General features: G+C 47.8%; 1 pseudogene; it reads right to left on the bottom strand.

Annotated features, from left to right (window-relative positions):
- The window catches only part of LOC124015944, a 191,619-nt pseudogene that overhangs the window by 138,581 nt on the left and 25,538 nt on the right, over window positions 1–27,500 (bottom strand).

Below are 27,500 nucleotides of genomic sequence, written 5' to 3'. Positions count from 1 at the left end.
GCAAGAAGGTTTGCTGTGTCTGTCAGCGTAGTGTTCAGAGCATGGAGGCGCTACCAGGAGACAGGCCAGTACATCAGGAGACGTGGAGGAGGCCGTAGGAGGGCAACAATCCAGCAGCAGGACCGCTACCTCCACCTTTGTGCCAGGAGGAGCAGGAAGAGCACTGCCAGAGCCCTGCAAAATGACCTCCAGCAGGCCACAAATGTGCATGTGTCTGCTCAAATGGTCAGAAACAGACTCCATGAGGGTGGTATGAGGGCCCGACGTCCACAGGTGGGGGTTTTGCTTACAGCCCAACACCGTGCAGGACGTTTGGCATTTGCCAGAGAACACCAAGATTGGCAAATTCGCCACTGGCGCCCTGTGCTCTTCACAGATGAAAGCAGGTTCACACTGAGCACATGTGACAGACGTGACAGTCTGGAGACGCCGTGGAGAACGTTCTGCTGCCTGCAACATCCTCCAGCATGACCCGTTTGGCGGTGGGTCAGTCATAGTGTGGGGTGGCATTTCTTTGGGGGGCCACACAGCCCCCCATGTGCTCGCCAGAGATAGCCTGATTGCCATTAGGTGATGAGATGAGATCCTCAGACCCCTTGTGAGACCATATGCTGGTGCGGTTGACCCTGGGTTCCTCCTAATGCAAGACAATACTAGACCTCATGTGGCTGGAGTGTGTCAGCAGTTCCTGCAAGAGGAAGACATTGATGTTATGGACTGGCCCGCCCGTTCCCCAGACCTGAATCCAATTGAGCACATCTGGGACATCATGTCTCACTCCATGCACCACAGACTGTCCAGGTGTTGGCGGATGCTTTAGTCCAGGTCTGGGAGGAGATCCCTCAGGAGACCATCCGCCACCTCATCAGAAGCATGCCCAGGCGTTGTAGGGAGGTCATACAGGCATGTGGAGGCCACACACACTACTGAGCCTCATTTTGACTTGTTGGATCAGCCTGTAGTGTGGTTTTCCACTTTAATTTTGAGTGTGACTCCAAACCCAGACCTCCATGGGTTGATACATTTTATTTCCATTGATAATTTTTGTGTGATTTTGTTGTCAGCACATTCAACTATGTAAAGAAAAGAGTATTTAATAAGAATATTTCATTCATTCAGATCTAGGATGTGTTATTTTAGTGTTCCCTTTATTTTTTCGAGCAGTGTATTTTTAATTGTTACCTGACTAAATTCATCATGTAACAATTAACTAATTTTAAAAAAAAGTTTATTGTACCTTTATTTATACAGGTTTGGAGACGTAATACGCTGAAAACAGATCCCTAGCGGAATGTCAACAACATTGATACTTGTTAAAGTAGAGATGGAGAGGGAGAGAGAGAGGGACAGTGTCACATTCTGATCTGTTTCATGTGTCTTTGTGCTTGTCTCCCCCGCCCCACCAGGTGTCTCCTATTTTCCCCCATTATCCCCTGTGTATTTATTCCTGCATTTTCTGTTTGTCTGTTGCCAGTTTGTCTTGTCCCGCCAAGTCCTACCAGTGTGTTCCCTGTGCTCTAGTTTTGTTTCTCCTAGTCTTCTCAGTTCTGACTTTTCTACCTGTCTTGACCCTGATCCTGCCCGCCGTCCTGTACCTGCCTATTTCTGATTTGGATTCCGACTGTTTGCCTGCCTTGACTTCCGTTTTGCCTGCCGCATGTACTAAAATAAACTCGTACTATCCGCCTCCTGTGTCTTCATCTGGGTCTTAGCCTGAGCCGTGATAGTACGAACTGGCCATGACTCACCCAGCAGGCTCGGACCAGCTCCGCAAGGCTGTCTACTTCCAAGGAGCCACCATTGGAAGACATGGGGAGTTGCAATGCCTTATGGAGGGACTCCATACCCTGGCAGAACGCCATGACCATGTGTTCGATACATTGCTGGAGCACTGCGGATTCCCAACTAGGCAGCAAGTCACTACAGTAATTCCCCAGACTCTCAGCAACCCCGCCACCAGTGGCATTTCTTCCCAGCCTACCCCGGTGTCCTGCGAACCTCGCTTACCTCCTCCAGAGGCGTTACGCTGGAGTTTCTGGAACATTTCCTGTGCGTTTTTCTCCCAGTGCTCCATCATCTTCAACCCGTAGCCTTGGACCTCTCAAAGATAGCATATTTGATAACGCTGATGTCCGGGAAGGCACAAGCCTGGGCTAAGGTGGTGTGGGAGTAACAGTCCACCATTTGCCTCAGTTTGGAGGAGTTTGTGGTGGAGGTAGGTGAATTGTTCAATTCTCCGATGTCCGGGAGAGAGGCTGCTTGTAAGCTGCTCCAACTACGGCAAGACTCCCGTAGTGTGGCAGACTACGCTGTGGATTTTCGCAAGGTGGCGGCTGAGAGTGCCTCGACCCGGAAGACCTGCTTGATGCGTTCCGTCACGGATTATCGGTGATTAATGACAAGCTTGCAGCCCGGGAGCTGCCCATGGACCTAGACTCCCTCATCGCCTTGACCAGAGCCCAAGCTACTGGGAAAGGCTAGATTGTTTCCAGATGAAAGTTTATGCAGGTTGAGCACCAGGAGCTGTATGTATTGCGAGACTACAGGACACCATTTTCCCACCTGTCCATTAAAAAGACCTGGCTCATCAGTAAGTACGAGTTCTCTGGTGAGCCATACAGGGATATTCCAATCTCCCATTACTCGTATTCATCTCCATACCACCCTGTTGTGGTGTGACCAGGCCAAATCTCTCCAGGTGCTCATTGGCACTGTGGCCGACAAGAGCTTTATCGACACTCCCTTGGTGTCAGAGCTGGGAATCTCCAATCAACTCCTCTCAATTCCCATGGAATTCAGAGCGCTGGATGGGCGCTCTATCGGCAGAGTCACCAGCAATACGGTTCTTATCAACCTACGAGTATCAGGAAATGTATGCAGTTCCTGCTCGTAGAATCTATCGATGTGGTTTTGGGATATTCGTGGCTACAGAAGCACAATCCCCTGATCGACTGTGCCACTGGGTCTATCGTGGGCTGGAGCCGGTTCTGCCATGCACAGTGTCTTAAGTTGGCAAAGTCTGCCCGAGACGTCTTCCTGCTGGCTTGGGAGAAGCCTTGGATCTCTCAGCCATTCCTGCGGAGTACCTGGAGTACCTGGTCTAAGAGGTCTTCAACAAGGACCGCGCTACGTCTTTCACCCCACATCGACCTATGACCGTGCCATTGACCTTCTCCCAGGCACTACACCACCTCGGGGATAGCTTTACTCCCTGTCGAGTCCGGAGACCAAGGCTATGGAGGAGTACATTGAGAACACTCTCACTGCAAGGGGTTATTTGTCCATCTGCCTCACCAGCCGCCCGTGTATTGACGACCGGGGCATAAATGACATTGCAGTTAAAAACCGCTACCCTCTACCACTCATCTCCTCGGCTTTCGACCCGCTTCAGGGAGCGACCATCTTCTCTAAGTTGGACCTTCAGAATGCCTACTGTATGGTTTGTATACAGGAAGGCAATGAGTGGAAGACTCAATACTCGGTTATGCCATTCGGACAGACCAACTCTCACATTTGTATAGCTCCGTTGCAACTCCGTCTGACCCCGAGTCCATACTCCGTACCTCCTATCTAACGCCTGCAGTCATCTGACGTATAGAGAGCCTTGTCCGTAAGGCACAGCATTCCTAGGGGGCTCCGGCTAACTGGATGTTTGTCCCGGACTCTGCTGTTCCCCAGTCCTGGTGTGGGCACATTCCTCGAGACTGACCTGTCATCCAGGCTCCCGTCGGACCCTTTCATCCGATTACGCTTTAAGTGGCCTTCCATGGTTCCTGATGTCTCCGCATTTGTTGCCGCCTGCACTGTCTGTGCACAAAATAAGACTCCACTGGCCTTCTTCAACCACTCCCTGTTCCTCACTGCCCCTGCTCCCATATATCCCTGGACTTTGTTAGTGGTCTTCCTCCGTCAGATGGCAAGGGTGGATAGGTTTTCTAAAGCTGCCCATTTTATTCCCCTTCCCAAGTTGCCCTCAGCCAAGGAGACGGGTCAGCTCATGGTACAGCACATCTTCCGGATCCATGGACTTCCTGTAGACATGGTCTCCGATCGTGGCCCTCAGTTCTCGTCCCGGTTCTGGAATGCGTTCTGTACCCACATTGGGTCGTCGGCCAGCCTGTCCTCTGGTTTTCTCCCCAAATCTAATGGACAGTCGGAGCGAGCCAATCAGGACCTTGAGACGGCTCTTTGTTGTCTCATCCCTGCCAATCCCACCACCTGGAGCCAGCAACTTGTGTAGGTGGAATACACCTGTAACACCCTTCCCTGCTCTGCCACTGGGATATCAGTCCCCGCTCTTCCCTAAGCAAGAGGAAGAAGTCAGCATACCCTCTGCCCAGACGGTCATTGGCCTCTGTCGCCGTACCTGAGCCTCTCTTCTGAAGACCACATCCAAGAATCGGCGACAGGCGGATCGCCATCAGACCCTGATCCTGCTGTCGGCTCGGTCAGAGGGTATGGCTTTCCACTCGGGACCTGCTCCTTAGCCCCTCTGCTGTTTGTCTTTTGTTGCCCCGCACCCTCCGTATACATCTCACTTTTCATGTGTCTCAGATGAAACTTCTGTCTCATAGCCCTTTGTCTCCTGTTTCATTCTTAACCCATAATTTATACAGCTTGCTCAAAATGGGCAGTTCCGGCAGGCTGGCTGTATGTTAGATATATTGTTCCAGTATCTCGTTTGGGAACGTGTTAGAGTTTCAGCGGGGAAAATTCTGTTGAAACAGAACATTCATTTGGTGAATCTTGAGAGTGCAGACCAGGGTGAGAAGGGGTCTGATTGAAGTCATTCATTGCAAACCTGATCTGACCTATTTGGATTTTCATGGACGGTCATGACACTGTCCAACTAACTCACACAACCCAGACAGAAAAGCCACTGCCTTGGTGCCTCCATTTCGATGCTGAAGTAAACAAAGTAGATGAGAACTGATGCAGACTCTCCAAAAGCAAGTCAAAATATCCTCAAAGAAAGACAAATCACCCCCTAAAACTCTTTAAACTCTAAAACTCTCTAAACTCTAGTCTAAAACTCTAGACTTCTACAAGACTTTCCATTATGTTCAGTGGCCTAATCTCATCAATAATTTCTAAGCCTGGATAGATAAATCACATTCACTAAAGTATTTATATGTTTCATCGGTCTGTTACTACTGGGTACGTTACAATTCAAAAGTAGGTTTCATCACATCATCAAAATACTGGTATGATGCATTTAGCTTCATATGACGCAAAACACAGTATCATATGATTCAAAATTGTAACAATGTGTGCTGAGAGTCGCGAAGCAAGTTCAGGGAGTGAGTGTTTTAATATATAAAACGAACATTATACAAAACAAGAAACACAAACAATGCACAGACATAAAACAGAAAGAGTAACAATGGGGAAGGAACCAAAGGGAGTGACATATATAGGGCAGGTAATCAAGGAGGTGATGGAGTCCAGGTGAGTCTGATGACGCGCAGGGGGGGGCGTAACGATGGTGACAGGTGTGCACCATAATGAGCAGGCTGGTGACCTAGAGGCCAGAGAGTGAGCACACGTGACAGTACCCCCTCCCCGACCTGCGGCTCCTGCCGCAGGACACTGACCAAATTGATGATCCCGAGGATCAGGAGCGGACCGGTGAACTCTGCTGAGGTGCGGAAAACCTGTCAGTCTCAGCATAGCAACCTAGAGCGCCAGAGAGTGAGCATACGTGATGGTATCCCCTCCCCGGGGCGTGTTCGGCTCCAGCTGCAGGACACCAACCAAAGGGACGATCCCGGGGATCCGGAGCAGACCGGTTGCCTCCGCTGAGGTGCAGGAACCTGACGAACCGGCTGAGGCGTAGGGGCCTGATGAGCCAGCTGAGACCTCCCTGGTTGCCTCAGTCGAGGAACAGGAACCTGTTCACCCGCTGAGGCATGGAAACCCGTTGAGCCAGTTGAGGCAGTCATTCTGTAACGATGTGTGCTGAGAGTTGGGAAGCAAGTCCAGGGAGTGGACAACACAACATAATACAAAACAAGAAACACGAAAAACACACAGATGTGCCACAGGAACAGAAATAATGACGCCTGGGGAAGGAACCAAAGGTATGGACATATATAGGGCAGGTAATCAAGGAGGTGATGGAGTCCAGGTGAGTCTAATGACGCTGTAACGATTCTCGTCCTCGCCTGATGAGGAATATGAAAGATCGGACCAAAATGCAGCGTGGTACGTGTCCATGTTAACTTTATTAATCTGAACACAAAATAACATAGGTGAAAAAATGAAAAAACGAAAAAGTCCTATCAGGTGACAAAACACAAAACAGGAAACAACTACCCACAAACACAGGTGGGAACAGGCTACCTAAGTATGGTTCTCAATCAGAGACAACGATAGACAGCTGCCTCTAATTGGGAACCCTACCAGGCCAAACACAGAAATACAAAACATAGAACAAAAACATAGAATGCCCACCCCAACTCACGCCCTGACCAAACCAAAAATAGAGACCTAACAAAAGGAACTAAGGTCAGAACGTGACAGACGTGCAAGTGCGTGTAACGATGGTGACAGGTGTGCGCCATAACGAGCAGCCTGGTGACCTAGAGGCCGGAGAGGGAGCACAGCATCCTACCAGCTGTATTTATCTATTTAGAAAGTTATATATCTTGAAAACTTGACAGCTGACATGCAAAACATTTTGGGACTAAATCAACAATGGAATAATAAAACAAATGCAAAAATATAGTTTTAGGTGGAGTTTTCCTTTAAGTCACATCTGACAAAGCTCTTATTTGACTTGCCAAAAGAGTCTTTTCAAGGTTAAGTAGCCTCGCTGTCACTCTATTCCCTATGTCGTCCACTACCTCTGACCAGGGCCCAGAGGGCACTATGTAGGCAATGGTTCCATCTGAGAAGCAGCCATGGACGTGACGTCAGATTCACATGCTGTAGGAGGCCAATTAACAGCTGAATCAATCATTGAGAGACGGGCCTGGAATAAGATGCTGTAGCGTTCACAGTCGGACCCAGTGCCGCTCAGAATAGAGTGGCTGTTTCCCTGCTCTGCGTGATTTTAACGGATCCACTGTAACTCTTGTCAATTGAATATTGAAAGTAACACTGCCTTGATCGGTTGTATAGCATAACAACGCAGCTTGAGGAGGACTTATTGAGTTGAAACATGTTGCAGTTATGTGCCCTGATGTATTGTAATGTGTAGGCCAGCTGTGCCTTAATGCGCTTCAGGAGGTTGGTCGCCCCTCATACAGGAACATGCATAGATATAGTACAGTATGCCTGTTGCTAGGTGATGAGTAACCTTGTTTAGATATACAATAGTCAACAAGGTGATGAATAACCTTGTTTAGATATACAATAGTCAACAAGGTGATGAGTAACCTTGTTTAGATATACAATAGTCAACAAGGTGATGAGTAACCTTGTTTAGATATACAATAGTCAACAAGGTGATGAGTAACCTTGTTTAGATATACAATAGTCAACAAGGTGATATATACAATAGTCAACAAAGTGATGAGTAACCTTGTTTAGATATACAATAGTCAACAAGGTGATGAGTAACCTTGTTTAGATATACAATAGTCAACAAGGTGATGAGTAACCTTGTTTAGATATACAATAGTCAACAAGGTGATGAGTAACCTTGTTTAGATATACAATAGTCAACAAGGTGATGAGTAACTTTGTTTAGATATACAATAGTCAACAAGGTGATGAGTAACTTTGTTTAGATATACAATAGTCAACAAGGCGATGAGTAACCTTGTTTAGATATACAATAGTCACCAAGGTGATGAGTAACCTTGTTTAGATATACAATAGTCAACAAGGTGATGAGTAACCTTGTTTAGATATTAGATATACCAACGTCAGCTATCTCGCCTGGACCAGGAGCTTTCAGTCGAGTAGTTGGTGTGACTAAAAACCCAATGTACCCAAAGTATAGAGAGCCATAACAACTAGTGTCAGGACCCTGAGCATTTAGTGAGCTTCACAGAGTTATTTCTACCTACTGTCCTGCATTGTACTAGTGGTGGTGTCATCATATCAAATCAAGGTTGATTTGTCATGTGCTCCAAATACAAGACCTTAAAGAGAAATGCTTACTTACAAGCCTTTAACCAACAGTGCATTTTGTCATTATACTGTATACATGTGTATCCAACCAGCTGTAACTATTATATGAACGGCATCACACTATTCAATAGATAGATGTCTGAGGTTGTGTGTACTAGTGGAAATAGATGTTGTGTGTACTAGTGGAAATAGAGTGTGTACTAGTGGAAATAGATGTGCATTAAAGGTGGTGTTCCATACCTTGGCAGCCATGACCATGGAGGAGCCTCCTCGGATGCCCAGGATGGGGATGTGTGTTTGGGCAGAGATGAAGTCCAGGATCTGGGCGATGGCCTCCTGGTCCGTATCGTCCCCGAACACCACCCCCTGCAGCCAGGTGTTGGTCATCAGGGTGCAGATACGGTTGATGATACTCTTGGGGTCCGTGTCGTTCATGGTCTCCAGTTGGACTTTGGTAGGGTGAGGAACATGGAGGAACTCCTCTTTCTCCACGTAGGTGGACGACACCTCGCTAGAGTTGCCCACCAGGATGACGGCGATGCTAAGAGAGGAGGCCACTTTGGGAGGTAAGGGGGGGCGCAGGGGGCCGGGCGGGAGATACTGGGGGGTAGTAAGGGGGGTAGAAAGGGGGGATGAGGTTTGTGCCCCTCTGGCCTCCTTTCTCGCCTCCTGCTCCTCCCGTCCCGGGTGCACCTCCTGGTGCTCCTCCGCCCTGGCCAGCTCCGCCCCTCCCAGGCGACCGCGCCGACTCGCAGATGGGCAGAAGGAATAGGGAGAGGAGGAGGAGAGATAGGGAGAGAGGGAGGGAGAGGGAGGGAAGGGCCAGCCGGGGGTGCTGATGAGGGGAAGAGGTGTGTTCGGGAGGAGGAGGGGGAAAGGAGGAAGTGACGCGCCTGTCCTGGAGTGGGAAGGGGGAGAGGAGGCTGACAAGCATCGTGGAGGAGTGTAAATGCAGTACCTGGAGAGAGGGAGGGAGGTAGGGAGGGGGAGAGAGAGAGAGAATTAATATCATGTACAGTAATACCTAGGAATACCTAGGATAGGTTAAGTAATCCCTCTCACCCCACCCCCCCTAAGTTTTAGATGCACTATTGTTAAGTGACTGTCCCACTGGATGTCATAAGGTGAATGCACCAATTTGTAAGTCGCTCTGGATAAGAGCGTCTGCTAAATGACTTAAATGTAAATGTATATTACCAGCAGGAGATGGGACTGAAAAGAGGTACTGTATCATAATAATACCATGACTGCTACAACAGAACACAAAGAAAACAGGATCAAATGATGCACATAGAGTATTGTTCACATGGTGAAATGGTATAACTTGAGATAAAATGTCTAGTGATGCTCAACAATGCTTAATCCACCACTCTATTCTAGTGCTTTCCTTAGAGGGACCTTGTGGCAGACATCAAAGACAGTTTGGAGTATGTGCATGTGTGTGTGTGTGTGTGTGCGTGCGTGCGTGCGTGTGTGTGTGTGCATGTGCGGTGAGGAGACCGACAGCGCCGGGTGTGTTTTGACAGATTGACAGGTTCTGAGCTTCATGGACTGGCTGCCAGGTTAAGTGACCATCAGACACTCACAGACTGAGAATGATGCTTATTCTCTCCCCTGTGCTCTCTACCTCTCCATCTCTGCTTCTGTCTCTCTCAGTCTATCACTCTCTCTCTCTTTCTGTCCTGCTCTCTTTCTCTCCCGCTCTCTCCCTCTTTCTATCTGTTTATCTCTATATCTTTCTTTTTTTCTATTTTCCTTTGAGCAGTAACTGCCTCTCATTGCCATTAACCTCTCTTCCCACCAGTATTATTCCCTCCCTCCCTCCCATCCCCCTTTAGCCTCTGAAGTCAATTGCAGACCTATTATTTCCTGCTCCTTTTATTAACAGCAATGCAGAGAGAAATAGGGAGAGAGAGAATAGAAAGAGAGGGATGGGACAGTCAGAGAGAAACACAATTAGTCATGTGTGTGTGTGTGTGTGTGTGTGTGTGTGTGTGTGTGTGTGTGTGTGTGTGTGTGTGTGTGTGTGTGTGTGTGTGTGTGTGTGTGTGTGTGTGTGTGTGTGTGTGTGTGTGTGTGTGTGTGTGTGTGTGTGTGTGTGTGTGTGTGTGTGTGTGTGTGTGTGTGTGTGTGTGTGTGTGTGGGAAGAAGTCAAATGACAACGACAGCGCATTGTCGTTTATATTGAGATAGAAATGGGAATCCTTAATGTAGCTACACTTTAGGGAGAGAGGACGAGAGAAATACAAAGAGAGAGAAAGAGAGATAGGGAATGGGAGACAAAGAGATAGAGAGACAGAGAGAGATAGGGACTGGGAGACAAAGAGATAGACATGCAAAGGGGAGCACGGAAGAGGGAGATGAGAGCAAAAACAGGAGTAGAAAGCAGAGAAAGGAGGAATGAACATGGAGAGAGAGAGAGCGAGCGAGAGAGAGGAGAAAAACAGTGGAGAAAGGGAGGAGAGAGAAAACAGAGAAATGGGGAGAGAAATAGGCAAAGAGATATCAAAGGGGCCAGAGGGAGAGCAAAGCAGAGGGGTGGAGGGAGAAGTAGCAGAGAAAAAGGGGGTAGCTAATGTAGTCTGTTACTACAAATGTCCCATCTAAAAGCATAATTAGTGGAGGTTTGTCAGGCCTAATTGCAGGTACCCATGCTAATTGTAAACGGGCTCAATCCTCAGTGAGGTTGGACAATGCTGAGAGGAGAGGGGGAGGAGGAGGAAGAGAGTGGGAGGAAAGCAGAGAGAGGAGAGGGGGAGGAGGAAGATGAGGAGGAGGAGGAGGAGGAGGAGGAGGAGGAGGAGGAGGAGGAGGAGGAGGAGGAGGAGGAGGAGGAGGAGGAGGAGGAGGAGGAGGAGGAGGAGAGTGGGATGAAAGCAGAGTGAGGAGAGGAGGAGGAGGAAGAGAGTGGGAGGAAAGCAGAGAGAGGAGAGGAGGAGGAGGAAGAGAGTGGGAGGAAAGCAGAGAGAGACGTGGTGTGACCACAACAACATACAGGAACTCAAGTCTTTCTGTTCACCTGACTTAGAATTCCTCACAATCAAATGTCGTCCGCATTATCTATCAAGGGAATTCTCTTCGATTATAATCACAGCCATATATATTCCCCCCCAAGCAGACACATCGATGGCCCTGAACGAACTTTACTTGACTCGTTGCAAACTGGAAACCACATATCCTGAGGCTGCATTCATTGTAGCTGGGGATTTTAAAAAGGTTAATCTGAAAACAAGACTCCCTAAATTGTATCAGCATATCGATTGCGAAACCAGGGCTGGTAAAACCTTGGATCATTGCTATTCCAACTTCTGCAACGCATATAAGGCCCTCCCCCACCCTCCTTTCGGAAAAGCTGACCACGTCTCCATTTTGTTGCTTCCTGCCTACAGACAGAAACTAAAATAAGAAGCTCCCGCACTCAGTTCTTTTCAACGCTGGTCCGACCAATCTGATTCCACGCTTCAAGACTGCTTCGATCACGTGGATTGGGATAAGTTCCATATTGCATCCAACAACAACATTGACGAATACGCTGATTCGGTGAGCGACTTCATTAGAAAGTGCATTGATGATGTCGTTCCCATAGCAACGATTAAAACATTCCCAAACCAGAAACCGTGGATTGATGGCAGCATTCGCGTGAAACTGAAAGCATGAACCACTGCTTTTAACCAGGGAAAGGTGACCGGAAACATGACTGAATACAAACAGGGAAGCTATTTCCTCCGCAAGGCAATTAAACAAGCTAAGCGTCAGTATCGAGACAAAGTAGAGTGACAATTCAACGGCTCAGACACAAGAGGTATGTGGCAGGGTCTACAGTCAATCACGGATTACAAAAAAGAGAACCAGCACCGTCACGGACCAGGATGTCTTTCTCCCAGGCAGACTAAATAACTTTTTTGCCCGCTTTGAGGACAATACAGTGCCACTGACACGGCCCACAACCAAAACCTGCGGACTCTCCTTCACTGCAGCCGAAGTGAGGAAAACATTTAAACGTGTTAACCCTCACAAGGCTGCAGGCCCAGATGGCATCTCCAGCCGCGTCCTCAGAGCATGCGCAGACCAGCTGGCTGTGTTTATGGACTGCTGTTCCCACATGCTTCAAGAGGGCCACCATTTTCCCTGTTCCCAAGAAAGCTAAGGTAACTGAGCTAAACGACTACCGACCCGTAGCACTCACTTCCATCATCATGAAGTGCTAGTCAAGGACCATATCACCTCCACCCTACCTGACGCCCTAGACCCACTCCAATTTGCTTACCGCCCAAATAGGTCCACAGACGATGCAATCTCAACCACACTGCACACTGCCCTAACCCATCTGGACAAGAGGAATACCTATGTGAGAATGCTGTACATCGACTACAGCTCGGCATTCAACACCATAGTACCCTCCAAACTCGTCATCAAGCTCGAGACCCTGGGTCTCGACCCCGCCCTGTGCAACTGGGTACTGGACTTCCTGACGGGCCGCCCCCAGGTGGTGAGGGTAGGTAACAACATCTCCACCCCGCTGATCCTCAACACTGGGGCCCCACAAGGATGCGTTCTCAGCCCTCTCCTGTACTCCCTGTTTACCCATGACTGCGTGGCCATGCACGCCTCCAACTCAAACATCAAGTTTGCGGACGACACTCCAGTGGTAGGCTTGATTACCAACAACGACGAGACGGCCTACAGGGTGGAGATGAGGGCCCTCAGAGTGTGGTGTCCAATTTGTAAGTCGCTCTGGATAAGAGCGTCTGCTAAATGACTTAAATGTAAATGTAAATGTAAAATAACCTCACACTCAACGTCAACAAAACAAAGAAGATGATTGTGGACTTCAGGAAACAGCAGAGGGAGCACCCCCCTATCCACATCGATGGGACAGTAGTGGAGAGAGTAGTAAGTTTTAAGTTCCTCTGCGTACACATCACGGACAAACTGAATTGGTCCACCCACACAGACAGCGTCGTGAAGAAGGCGCAGCAGCACCTCTTCAAAACCTCAGGAGGCTGAAGAAATTCTGCTTGTCACCAAAAGCACTCACAAACTTCTACAGATGCACAATCGAGAGCATCCTGTCGGGCTGTATCACCACCTGGTACGGCAACTGCTCCGCCCACAACTGTAAGGCTCTCCAGAGGGTAGTGAGGTCTGCACAACGCATCACCGGGGGCAAACTACCTGCCCTCCAGGACACCTACACCACCCGATGTCACACCCGATGTCACAGGCCATAAAGATCATCAAGGACAACAACCACCCGAGCCACTGCCTATCATCCAGAAGGCGAGGTCATTACAGGTGCATCAAAGCAAGGACCGAGAGACTGAAAAACAGCTTCTATCTCAAGGCCATCAGACTGTTAAACAGCCACCACTAACATTGAGTGGCTGCTGCCAACACACTGACTCAACTCCAGCCACTTTAATAATGGGAATTGATGGAAATGTATGTAAAATATATCACTAGCCACTTTAAACAATGCTACTTAATATAATGTTTACATACCCTACATTACTCATCTCATATGTATATGTACATACTGTACCCTATATCATCTACTGCATCTTTATGTAATACATGTATCACTAGCCACTTTAAACTATGCCACTTTGTTTACATACCCTTGATAGAGGAATTCTTAATCCCTTTATGTTTTATTGCCAAAATCAATTCAATTCGCACTCATTTCTAATTCATGATAAGTTGTAAGTTTATCATTTGCATGAATTAGCAAGAGACCAGTCTTAAAAACAAGTTCAGCATTTATTCTTGATGAGTACTGACCCAAAATACAAAGAACATTACATTTTAAAGAAAGAAGACATAAAATGACGTCATCAGTTACACCCCCTCTCCCAGCCTTACAATGGCGTAGTATTCGGTCCTGGAGATAGTTTCACTCCCCTCATAAACTACATTCCAACCTGCCTAAAGGATATACTTCTCTCCACTAATGGAATCCAACCAAAACATTCTTATCTGTTTGAAAAACTATCTTATCCCTCCTTCTTAAACTTTCCCAGGAGACACAGACACAATTCATTTCTGCTTACATTTTCAGTAACAGTACAATTAAGAACCCATACTTTTCAAATCATAACATAATAGTATTAGCATAAATGGTTCTAATCATTAATGTATACATAATTGATTATCTAAACTATATTTTCCTCTAACAACCCTACATTACTCATCTCATATGTATATACTGTACTTGATACCATCTACTGCATCTTGCCTATGCCGTTCTGTACCATCACTCATTCATATATCTTTATGTACATATTCTTTATCCCTTTACACTTGTGTGTATAAGGTAGTAGTTTTGGAATTGTTAGGTTAGATTACTCTTTGGTTATTACTGCATTGTCGGAACTAGAAGCACAAGCATTTCGCTACACTCGCATTAATATCTGCTAACCATGTGTATGTGACAAATACATTTGATTTGATTTGAGGAGAGGAGGAAGAGACTGGGAGGAAAGCAGAGAGAGGAGGAGGAAGAAGAGGAAGATAGTGGGAGGAAATCAGAGAGAGGAGGAGGAAGAGGAGGAAGAGAGTGGGAGGAAATCAGAGAGAGGAGGAGGAAGAGGAAGAGAGTGGGAGGAAAGCAGAGATAGGAGGAGGAAGAGGAGGGAGAGAGTAGGAGGGAAACAGGGAAAGGAGGAGGAAGAGGAGGAAGAGAGTGGGAGGAAAGCAGAGAGAGGAGGAGGAAGAGGAGGAAGATGAGGAAGAGGAGGAAGAGAGTGGATGGAAGGGAAAATAAATGGAGGTATACACAACACAGATGGAGCTGGTTGGAGGAAGAAGAACAGCAGCAACAAGAAAAAATCTAGCGAGGGGGACGAGGATGGGTGCTGAGAAGATGGAGGGATGAAAAGAAAGAAATTATTAATTAGGATGATAAAAGAAGAGCTGAAGATGAAGGGAGAAGAATAAAGAGTGATGAAGGAAGGATGGTTGAAGCACACAATGAGAAGGAAGGTTAGAGAAGATGGCCAGAGAGAGAAGTCGGAGAGGAAAGTATGGGAGAAAAGAGTGAGATAGTGAGAATGACAGAGACAGAGGCAGGGCACAGATGAAGAAAGAGGGAGAGAGAGAGGGATAGAGAGAGAGTCAGAGAGGGAGAAACAGAGAAAGAGTTTCCATGGCAACAATTCAAATATGCCTCAATGCAGCACCCTGATGGACAAGGAGATACACACAATGTTCGCTTCGTACGCTGATACACGCACACTATGCACACACACACTGATACACAAAGCGTTCAAATACATGTGTATTTTATCATTAGTGTCATGACGTTGGCCTGGGGGGTAGGTTTATGACAGTCATAAATACCTCTTCCCCCCTTTTTCCTATCTCTACACTACTGAGGTTACATTTGCAAAACCTCTTGGTTAACATAGAGATTCTGGGAACATCAGAAGTTGGGGGGAAATGAACTATATTCTGGTAATCTGATCAATTGAACATATGCGGTGGTACTTAATGAATATGATGTCAGTTCGGTTGTCATCTGAGACATTCTCATCAATGATAAGATGATGTAAACTCTACAGTGGAAAGTCTACATATCAGAATTATCGGATTCACATGGAATTGTTGTTCAATTTAAATATTTGCATATGAAATTATTCGTGATAGGATGAAATGTGATTTTAGCTTCTAAAATGTGAGATTTGGTTTTTCATAAGATAGGGCATCTCAATCAGTGGGCTCGCCCCTGTGAAGGGACATGGGCTATTAACATTTTTCAAACACACCCTCCTCTCCCTTCCTATATAAGCCCTTGACGACAATATAACTTCTTGACGTGAGGACGACGGTCCTATGTCAGAATGGTTCAGGTAATAACGACAGAACGAAGCCAAAATCATCGTGAGCTTTGGTTGCGAATGGTATGAACTACAGAAGTGATACCTCCTAGCCGTTGAGTTTAGCAACAGCAGATGCAAACGAGGGTTAGGAAGGAACAGACAGAGTATCCCGTCTATCATACAATGACGTTACTACAACGTATCCAATTGACCACCAGAAAAGGACTTGGTTGGGCAACACGGCCTCCCATCTACCACCAACCTACCGAAGCGCAGCTCAGAGTAAATATTTATTGCATTTTCCTTTTCCAAATGGGCGGTAATTTAGAATGCATAAGATACTGTATTTACGATAGCACAGCTTCTTCCCTTTGTTCCTCAGTCTTCCCACTCTTTCACTCAAACCCAGCCCCTTTTCTTTTGTGTAACAAGTTGTCATATCTGTTCCGCCCACTAGGGACGTTTTCCTTTATGACGTAATTTGTAATCAAGTTATGATTTAATTATGTGTATGTGTAATTCTGTGTGATTATTTAGGTATTTAGTAAATAAATAATTAAACCCAATTTTGTATTGCTGGTTCAACTTGCTAGCCAGGGTTTGTGCAGATAACCAAGAATTTACAACTTTCAGATGAGACTGAATTAAGATGACAATTAATATTGACTGCTATTGATGTAAAATATTACTAGGTCTTTAAGAGTTTATTCGGAAGATAACAGCTCTATAAATATTATTTTGTGGTGCCGACTCTCTAGTTAATTACATTTACATGATTAGCTCAATCAGGTAATATTAATTACGGATACATTATTGTATAGAATAGCATGTCATATCACTTAATCCGGCATAGCCAAAGACACGACATTAGTCATTTAAATACTTATTTTCTGTGTATTTGAGTATTTTTAAATAATGTGGTCAGAATCAACTACTTAATGTATATTGGACGTATTTGATAGTATTCCCAATTAACTTCCTATAAATAGCTTACTATTTGAAAGTACTTTAACCTCTTGCTCCTACCTGACACGCAGGCGTCCCATCTAGACATCTGAAAATGCAAATGCGCTACGCTAAATGCTAATAGCACTCGTTACAACTCAAACGTTCATTAAAATACACATGCAGGGTACTGAATTAAAGCTACACTCGTTGTGAATCCAGGCAACAAGTCAGATTTTTTAAATGCTTTTCAGCGAAAGCATGAGAAGCTATTATCTGATAGCATGTAACACCCCAAAAGACCCGCAGGGGACATAAACAAAATAATTAGCATAGTCGGCGCTACACAAAACGCACAAATAAAATATAAATGTCATGTTTTGTCATTTATTATCTTGTCTTGTCCCTGTGCTTCCCATTCTATTCGTTTCCCTCTGCTGGTCTTATTAGGTTCTTTCCCTCTTTCTATCCCTCTCTCTCCCCCTCCCTCTCTCACTCTCTCGCTCTCTCTTCTCTCTATCGTTCCGTTCCTGCTCCCAGCTGTTCCTATTCCCCTAATCAATCATTTAGTCTTCCCACACCTGTTCCCGATCCTTTCCCCTGATTAGAGTCCCTATTTCTTCCTTTGTGTTCCGTTCCTGTCCTGTCGGTTCCTTGTCTAGAATTCACCGTGCTGTGTTTGTGTATCGCCCTGTCGTGTCGTGTTTTCCTCAGATGCTGCGTGGTGAGCAGGTGTCTGAGTCTGTCTGGTTCAAGTGCCTTCCCGAGGCAACCTGCTGTTCACCTGCTGTTCAAGATCGAGTCTCCAGTTTGTCCTCGTCATTTCGAGTGAAAGTTGTGTTTTTGTTTGTATTTACTTTACTGGATTAAAGACTCTGTTTTCGCCAAGTCGCTTTTGGGTCCTCTTTCACCTGCATGACAGAAGGAACCGACCAAGGAATGGACCCAGCGACTTCAGACGCTCGTTACACTGCCGTCGAGATCCAAGGAGCCATGCTCGGCAGACACGAGCAGGAATTGTCTGCTGCTCGCCATGCCGTGGAGAACCTGGCCGCTCAGGTTTCCGACCTCTCTGGACAGTTCCAGAGTCTACGTCTCGTGCCACCTGTTACTTCCTGGCCTGCCGAGCCTCCAGAACCTAGGGTTAATAACCCACCTTGCTACTCCGGGCAGCCCACTGAGTGCCGCTCCTTTCTCACGCAGTGTGAGATTGTGTTCTCTCTCCAACCCAACACATACTCTAGAGAGAGAGCTCGGGTTGCTTACGTCATTTCACTCCTTACTGGCCGGGCTCGAGAATGGGGCACAGCTATCTGGGAGGCAAGGGCTGATTGCTCTAACAGGTTCCAGAACTTTAAAGAGGAGATGATTCAGGTTTTTGACCATTCAGTTTTTGGTAGGGAGGCTTCTAGGGCCCTGGCTTCCTTATGCCAAGGTGAACGGTCCATAACGGATTATTCTATTGAGTTTCGCACTCTTGCTGCCTCTAGTGAGTGGAACGAGCCGGCGCTGCTCGCTCGTTTTCTGGAGGGACTCCACGCAGTGGTTAAGGATGAGATTCTCTCCCGGGAGGTTCCTTCAGATGTGGACTCTTTGATTGCTCTCGCCATCCGCATAGAACGACGGGTAGATCTTCGTCACCGGGCTCGTGGAAGAGAGCTCGCATCAACGGTGTTTCCCTGCTCCGCATCGCAACCATCTCCCTCCTCTGGCTCAGAGTCTGAGCCCATGCAGCTGGGAGGGATTCGCATCTCGACTAAGGAGAGGGAACGGAGGATCACCAACCGCCTGTGCCTCTATTGCGGAGTTGCTGGACATTTTGTTAATTCATGTCCAGTAAAAGCCAGAGCTCATCTGTAAGCGGAGGGCTACAGGTGAGCGCAACTACTCAAGTCTCTCCATCAAAATCCTGTACTACTTTGTCGGTCCATCTACGCTGGACCGGTTCGGGTGCTACATGTAGTGCCTTGATAGACTCTGGGGCTGAGGGTTGTTTCATGGACGAAGCATGGGTTCGGAAACATGACATTCCTTTCAGAGAGTTAGAGAAGCCTACGCCCATGTTCGCCTTAGATGGTAGTCATCTTCCCAGTATCAGATTTGAGACACTACCTTTAACCCTCACAGTATCTGGTAACCACAGTGAGACTATTTCTTTTTTGATTTTTCGTTCACCGTTTACACCTGTTGTTTTGGGTCATCCCTGGCTAGTATGTCATAATCCTTCTATTAATTGGTCTAGTAATTCTATCCTATCCTGGAACGTTTCTTGTCATGTGAAGTGTTTAATGTCTGCCATCCCTCCCGTTTCTTCTGTCCCTACTTCTCAGGAGGAACCTGGCGATTTGACAGGAGTGCCGGAGGAATATCATGATCTGCGCACGGTCTTCAGTCGGTCCCGAGCCAACTCCCTTCCTCCTCACCGGTCGTATGATTGTAGTATTGATCTCCTTCCGGGGACCACTCCTCCTCGGGGTAGACTATACTCTCTGTCGGCTCCCGAACGTAAGGCTCTCGAGGATTATTTGTCTGTGTCTCTTGACGCCGGTACCATAGTGCCTTCTTCCTCTCCGGCCGGGGCGGGGTTCTTTTTGTTAAGAAGAAGGACGGTACTCTGCGCCCCTGCGTGGATTATCGAGGGCTGAATGACATAACGGTTAAGAATCGTTATCCGCTTCCCCCTTATGTCATCAGCCTTCGAGATTCTGCAGGGAGCCAGGTGCTTTACTAAGTTGGACCTTCGTAACGCTTACCATCTCGTGCGCATCAGAGAGGGGGACGAGTGGAAAACGGCGTTTAACACTCCGTTAGGGCATTTTGAGTACCGGGTTCTGCCGTTTGGTCTCGCCAATGCGCCAGCTGTTTTTCAGGCATTAGTTAATGATGTTCTGAGAGACATGCTGAACATCTTTGTTTTTGTCTATCTTGACGATATCCTGATTTTTTCTCCGTCACTCGAGATTCATGTTCAGCACGTTCGACGTGTTCTACAGCGCCTTTTAGAGAATTGTCTCTACGTAAAGTCTGAGAAGTGCTCTTTTCATGTCTCCTCCGTTACTTTTCTCGGTTCCGTTATTTCCGCTGAAGGCATTCAGATGGATTCCGCTAAGGTCCAAGCTGTCAGTGATTGGCCCGTTCCAAGGTCACGTGTCGAGTTGCAGCGCTTTTTAGGTTTCGCTAATTTCTATCGGCGTTTCATTCGTAATTTCGGTCAAGTTGCTGCCCCTCTCACAGCTCTTACTTCTGTCAAGACGTGTTTTAAGTGGTCCGGTTCCGCCCAGGGAGCTTTTGATCTTCTAAAAGAACGTTTTACGTCCGCTCCTATCCTCGTTACTCCTGACGTCACTAGACAATTCATTGTCGAGGTTGACGCTTCAGAGGTAGGCGTGGGAGCCATTCTATCCCAGCGCTTCCAGTCTGACGATAAGGTTCATCCTTGCGCTTATTTTTCTCATCGCCTGTCGCCATCTGAGCGCAACTATGATGTGGGTAACCGTGAACTGCTCGCCATCCGCTTAGCCCTAGGCGAATGGCGACAGTGGTTGGAGGGGGCGACCGTTCCTTTTGTCGTTTGGACAGACCATAAGAACCTTGAGTACATCCGTTCTGCCAAACGACTTAATGCCCGTCAAGCTCGTTGGGCGTTGTTTTTCGCTCGTTTCGAGTTTGTGATTTCTTACCGTCCGGGTAGCAAGAACACCAAGCCTGATGCCTTATCCCGTCTGTTTAGTTCTTCTGTGGCTTCTACTGATCCCGAGGGGATTCTTCCTTATGGGCGTGTTGTCGGGTTAACAGTCTGGGGAATTGAAAGACAGGTTAAGCAAGCACTCACGCACACTGCGTCGCCGCGCGCTTGTCCTAGTAACCTCCTTTTCGTTCCTGTTTCCACTCGTCTGGCTGTTCTTCAGTGGGCTCACTCTGCCAAGTTAGCTGGTCATCCCGGTGTTCGAGGCACTCTTGCGTCTATTCGCCAGCGCTTTTGGTGGCCGACTCAGGAGCGTGACACGCGCCGTTTCGTGGCTGCTTGTTCGGACTGCGCGCAGACTAAGTCGGGTAACTCTCCTCCTGCCGGTCGTCTCAGACCGCTCCCATTCCTTCTCGACCATGGTCTCACATCGCCCTAGACTTCATTACCGGTCTGCCTTTGTCTGCGGGGAAGACTGTGATTCTTACGGTTGTCGATAGGTTCTCTAAGGCGGCACATTTCATTCCCCTCGCTAAACTTCCTTCCGCTAAGGAGACGGCACAAATCATTATCGAGAATGTATTCAGAATTCATGGCCTCCCGTTAGACGCCGTTTCAGACAGAGGCCCGCAATTCACGTCACAGTTTTGGAGGGAGTTCTGTCGTTTGATTGGTGCGTCCGTCAGTCTCTCTTCCGGGTTTCATCCCCAGTCTAACGGTCAAGCAGAGAGGGCCAATCAGACGATTGGTCGCATACTACGCAGCCTTTCTTTCAGAAACCCTGCGTCTTGGGCAGAACAGCTCCCCTGGGCAGAATACGCTCACAATTCGCTTCCTTCGTCTGCTACCGGGTTATCTCCGTTTCAGAGTAGTCTGGGTTACCAGCCTCCTCTGTTCTCATCCCAGCTTGCCGAGTCCAGCGTTCCCTCCGCTCAAGCGTTTGTCCAACGTTGTGAGCGCACCTGGAGGAGGGTGAGGTCTGCACTTTGCCGTTACAGGGCACAGACTGTGAGAGCCGCCAATAAACGCAGGATTAAGAGTCCAAGGTATTGTTGCGGCCAGAGAGTGTGGCTTTCCACTCGCAACCTTCCTCTTACGACAGCTTCTCGTAAGTTGACTCCGCGGTTCATTGGTCCGTTCCGTGTCTCCCAGGTCGTCAATCCTGTCGCTGTGCGACTGCTTCTTCCGCGACATCTTCGTCGCGTCCATCCTGTCTTCCATGTCTCCTGTGTCAAGCCCTTTCTTCGCACCCCGTTCGTCTTCCCTCCCCCTCCCGTCCTTGTCGAGAGCGCACCTATTTACAAGGTACATAAGATCATGGACATGCGTTCTCGGGACGGGGTCACCAATACTTAGTGGATTGGGAGGGTTACGGTCCTGAGGAGAGGAGTTGGGTTCCGTCTCGGGACGTGCTGGACCGTTCACTCATTGATGATTTCCTCCGTTGCCGCCAGGATTCCTCCTCGAGTGCGCCAGGAGGCGCTCGGTGAGTGGGGGGTACTGTCATGTTTTGTCATTTATTATCTTGTCTTGTCCCTGTGCTTCCCATTCTATTCGTTTCCCTCTGCTGGTCTTATTAGGTTCTTTCCCTCTTTCTATCCCTCTCTCTCCCCTCCCTCTCTCACTCTCTCGCTCTCTCTTCTCTCTATCGTTCCGTTCCTGCTCCCAGCTGTTCCTATTCCCCTAATCAATCATTTAGTCTTCCCACACCTGTTCCCGATCCTTTCCCCTGATTAGAGTCCCTATTTCTTCCTTTGTGTTCCGTTCCTGTCCTGTCGGTTCCTTGTCTAGAATTCACCGTGCTGTGTTTGTGTATCGCCCTGTCGTGTCGTGTTTTCCTCAGATGCTGCGTGGTGAGCAGGTGTCTGAGTCTGTCTGGTTCAAGTGCCTTCCCGAGGCAACCTGCTGTTCACCTGCTGTTCAAGATCGAGTCTCCAGTTTGTCCTCGTCATTTCGAGTGAAAGTTGTGTTTTTTGTTTGTATTTACTTTACTGGATTAAAGACTCTGTTTTCGCCAAGTCGCTTTTGGGTCCTCTTTCACCTGCATGACAATAAAACATTCATTACCTTTGACCATCTTCTTTGTTGGCACTCCTAGATGTCCCATAAACATCACTATTGGATATTTTTTCAGATTAAATCGGTCCATATATAGCCTAGATATCGATCTATGAAGACTGTGTGATCAACGAAAAAAATAGCGTTTTATAACGTCACGTCATTTTTGTCAATTAAAACAGTTGACGATAAACTTTCACAAAACACTTCGAAATACTTTTGTAATGCAACTTTAGGTATTAGTAAACGTTAATAAGCGATCAAATTGATCACGAGGCGATGTATATTCTATAGCTGTACGTCTGGATATAATGTCCGGGTAAATCTCAACCAACATATCCGGTCGGAGACCGGAAGAACTGCGCTGCCTTGTGTCTGTTTGACCAAGAAACAAATCGTAGGCAAATGACAAGAGTGTTGACATCGTGTGGAAGCTGTAGGTATTGCAACCTCGGCCCCATTTAATGTGGTTCACGTTTAACAATGGGTTGAAGTGGCGCATGGATATATTTTCCCATTTTCAGTGATCAGATTTTCCTGCACTTTTCGATGAAACGCACGTTCTGTTATAGTCACAGCTGTGATTTAACCAGTTTTATAAACGTCTGAGTATTTTCTATCCACACATACTAATCATATGCATATACTATATTCCTGGCATGAGTAGCAGGGCACTGAAATGTTGCGCGATTTTTAACAGAATGTTCGAAAAAGTAGGGGGTAGGAGTAACAGGTTAAATACGTATTTCAAATAATATACATAATATACATGCCAATACTTTCCAATTGTATTTCCAAATGCATTCCAATATTCAACTACAGGACTTGTCCAATACAAAACATCTGAATACTTACTTCAAAATGTATGTGAAAGTAATTAAGATATTTGAAATAGTATTTTAACCCAGGTCTGCACGCACGCACACACGCGCACACACACACACACACACAGACAAAGAAAATTACACACTGTTGGACACAAACACAGATTTTCAAGAAACACAAACACAGATTTTCAAGAAACACTATCATAAGGTGGACTTATCACAAAATAGTAGAAGCTCACCCCCCCCAGAAGTAGACCCAATATGTACTAGTGTTATTCTAGGAATGTGTGAGAGAAGAGGAGAGGGTGGTCTGAGTTACTGTGTGTCATGGTCAATGGAAGAGTCTCTGGAGCATTTGGCCTCTCCAGCCTAATTAGTGACGGAGGAAATAACCCCAGTATAACAAACACACACACACACACACACACACACACACACACACACACACACACACACACACACACACACACACACACACACACACACACACACACACACACACACACACACACACACACACACACACACACACACACACACACACGCACACACACACACATACAAAATTGACTTGACACTCTGGCAGAGAGAGATGAACCAATGCTCCTACCTGACCTTAAAAATAAGCTCTATAAAAAGGCTGAAGGGGGAAAACAAGAACAACACACACACACACACACAGAGAGCAACCAGTTTGACTAAGAGAGAGAGAAGAGAGAACAACTCTGACATTTAGGGTAATCAGCCCTACACAAAAGCTCAACCATCATTAATAACTCCAAATTAATTACAAGAAACGGAGAATGTCAAGAGCCATCCAACGCAATGGATCATTTGCTTTCCTCGCAGACAAATCTAGACTGAGCATTTAAATATGCTGTCGTATGTTCATTACATATGACTTTACACTGCAATTACAGTAACAGTGTCCCGTTCTGACCTTAGTCCTTTTGTTATGTCTTTGTTTTAGTATGGTCAGGGCGTGAGTTGTTTGGGTTGTCTATGTTTGTTTTTCTATGAGTTGGTATTTCTGTGTTTGGCCTAGTATGGTTCTCAATCAGAGGCAGCTGTCAATCGTTGTCCCTGATTGAGAACCATACTTAGGCAGCCTGTTTTCACCCTTGATTTGTGGGTGATTATTTTCTGTGTCTGTGTGTTCCACACGGAACTGTTTCGTTTTTTGTTATTTCACATTGTTATTTTGTATTTTTCTGTGTTCTATTAAAAGTATCATGAACACTTACCACGCTGAGCATTGGTCCTCCGATCCTTCCTACTACTCCTCGTCAGAGGAGGAAGAAGACCGTTACAGAATCACCCACCACCAAAGGACCAAGCAGCATGGTATCAGGCAGCAGCGATCTCCGGACTCCTGGACATGGGAGGAGATCTAAGATGGCAAGGGACCCTGGGCACAGGCTGGGGAATATCGCCGCCCCAGGGAAGAGCTGGAGGCAGCCAAAGCAGAGCGGCGGCATTTTGAGGAGTTGGCACGGCAGCGCAACAAAGATGAGAGGCAAAAATCTATTGGGGGCGGTACACGGGGAGTGTGGCTTAGTCAGGTAGGAGACCTAAGCCAACTCCCGTGCTTACCGTGGAGAGAGGTGGACCGGGCAGGCACCGTGTTATGCCGTGAGGCGCACGGTGTCCCCAGTGCGCAGGCATAGACCGATGCGTCACATAGCAGCGCCTCGTATCGGCTGGGCGAGAGTGGGCATCGAGCCAGGTGCCATGAAGCCAGCTCAGCGCATCTGGGCTCCAGTGCGCCTCCTCGGGCCGGGGTACATGGCACCAGCCCTACGCATGGTGTCCCCGGTTCGCCAGCACAGCGCAGTGCGGTCTATTCCACCTCGCCGCACTGGCCTGGCTACGTGGAGTATCCAGCCAGGTAGGGTTGTGCAGGCTCGGTGCCCGAGACCTCCAGTGCGCCTCCACAGTCCGGTCTATCTGGTGCCTCTTCCACGCACCAGCCCTCCGGTGGCAGCCCCCCGCACCAGGCTGTCTCTCCGTCTCCTCTCTACAGGTGCTCCCGCCTGCTCAGCGCTGTCGGAGTCTCCCGTCTGTCCTGAGCTGCCAGAGTCTCCCGTCTGTCCTGAGCTGCCAGAGTCTCCCGTCAGTCCTCAGCTACCAGAGTCTCCAGTCTGTCCTGAGCTGCCAGAGTCTCCAGTCTGTCCTGAGCTGCCAGAGTCTCCAGTCTGTCCTGAGCTGCGAGAGTCTCCCGTCTGTCCTGAGCTGCCAGAGTCTCCCGTCTGTCCTGAGCTGCCAGAGTCGCCCGCCTGTCCTGAGCTACCAGAGTCGCCCGTCTGCCATTAGCTGCCAGAGTCGCCCGTCTGTCCTGAGCTGCCAGAGTCGCCGTCTGCCCTGAGCTGCCAGAGTCTCCCGTCTGTCCTGAGCTGCCAGAGTCGCCCGTCTGTCCTGAGCTGCCAGAGTCGCCCGTCTGTCCTGAGCTGCCAGAGTCACCCGTCTGTCCTGAGCTGCCAGAGTCGCCGGTCAGTCAGGAGCTGCCAGACCCGCCGGTCCGGTGCTGCCGGGATCTCCCGTCCATCCGGGACCCGTTGCTAGGGTCCCTAGTCCGAGGTTGGCGGCGAAGGTCGCCGCTCTAAAGAGGCCACGGAGGCGGGTAAAAGTGGCAGGCAAAGACTATGGTGGAGTGGGGTCCACGTCCCGCACCAGAGCCGCCACCGCGGACAGACACCCACCCAGACCCTCCCCTATAGGTTCAGGTTTTGCGGCCAGAGTCCGCATCTTTGGGGGGGGGGCTACTGTCACGTTCTGACCTTAGTTCTTTTGTTATGTCTTTGTTTTAGTATGGTCAAGGCGTGAGTTGAGTGGGTTGTCTATGTTTGTTTTTCTATGAGGTGGTATTTGGTATGAGTTTTGGTATGAGTCGGTATAAAAGTATCACGAACACTTACCACGCTGAGCATTGGTCCTCCGATCCTTCCTACTACTCCTCGTCAGAGGAAGATGACCGTTACAAACAGAGACATTAAAGTGGAAGGAAAACTGTTTAAGTGGTTATTCCATCCACATCCATTCAAACACAATGGATTTAACACACACAGATACACACAGACACAGAAACACACGTACACACACAGACATACACACAGCACACACAGAGTCGCCCATCTGTCCGGAGCTGCCAGAGTCGCCGGTCAGTCAGGAGCTGCCAGACCCGCCGGTCCGGTGCTGCCGGGATCACCCGTCCATCCGGGACCCGTTGCTAGGGTCCCTAGTCCGAGGTTGCTAGGGTCCCTAGTCCGAGGTTGTGACCTTAGTTCTGTGTGTATGTCTGTGTGTGTACTTGTGTTTCTGTGTCTCTGTGTATCTGTGTGTGTTAGATTGTACACGTATGAACACTGTCAGGATTTGGCCATGGTTGTTCCGGTTTTTGGTCACTAGATGCCCCCATTGTGCCTTTTGACCTTTTGTTTTCACTTGTTCCCCATTATTATTTGCACCTGTGCCTCGTTTCCCCTGATTGTATTTAAACCCTTTGTTTTCCTCTGTTCTTTGCTCTGTGTTTGTATGTTAGCACCCAGCCCTAGTACTCTGAGAACTCTTGTTGATCCCGGTGGACTCTCTTGTGGAATTCTGTTTTTTGTTCTTGTTTGTTTGTTTCTTTTGAGTATCTTTTCAGGCTTTTTGTGCTTTACCTTTGTTCTTGTAGGATTCCTTTTGAGGTTGTGGAGTTACATGTTTTCCTGAAGAACTTCACTTTTTACTTCATTAAATACACCGTCTCAAGTACTGCTGTGTCTGCCTCATCTTCTGGGTTCTGCCGACTATTCGTGGCTCAGTTGGTTAAGTGACTGTTTCTCACTCCGGAGACCCGGGTTTGTAACCGGGTCCTGACAAACACAAAGGTACTCAGGCATTCGGTAGCATGTATTTAGTACACAGCATGGACAGGTCCAGTGATGCTTAGCTATAGAGCATCAGTCTCCACCACACACACGTCTACACTGAGCCCCTCTGTAAATCAGCTCCCTGACTCTCTGCCCAATGAGATGGCACACACTCATGAGCGCCAACACACACACACACAAAGATAGAGAGAGGGGGAGACACATGTTTCATTGGGCG

The sequence above is a fragment of the Oncorhynchus gorbuscha genome, linkage group LG26 (genome assembly GCF_021184085.1).
Source record: "Oncorhynchus gorbuscha isolate QuinsamMale2020 ecotype Even-year linkage group LG26, OgorEven_v1.0, whole genome shotgun sequence".
NCBI classification, from domain to species: Eukaryota; Metazoa; Chordata; class Actinopteri; order Salmoniformes; family Salmonidae; genus Oncorhynchus; species Oncorhynchus gorbuscha.
Note: the sequence above shows the minus strand (reverse complement) of the source record. Positions and strands in the feature narration are given on the sequence as shown.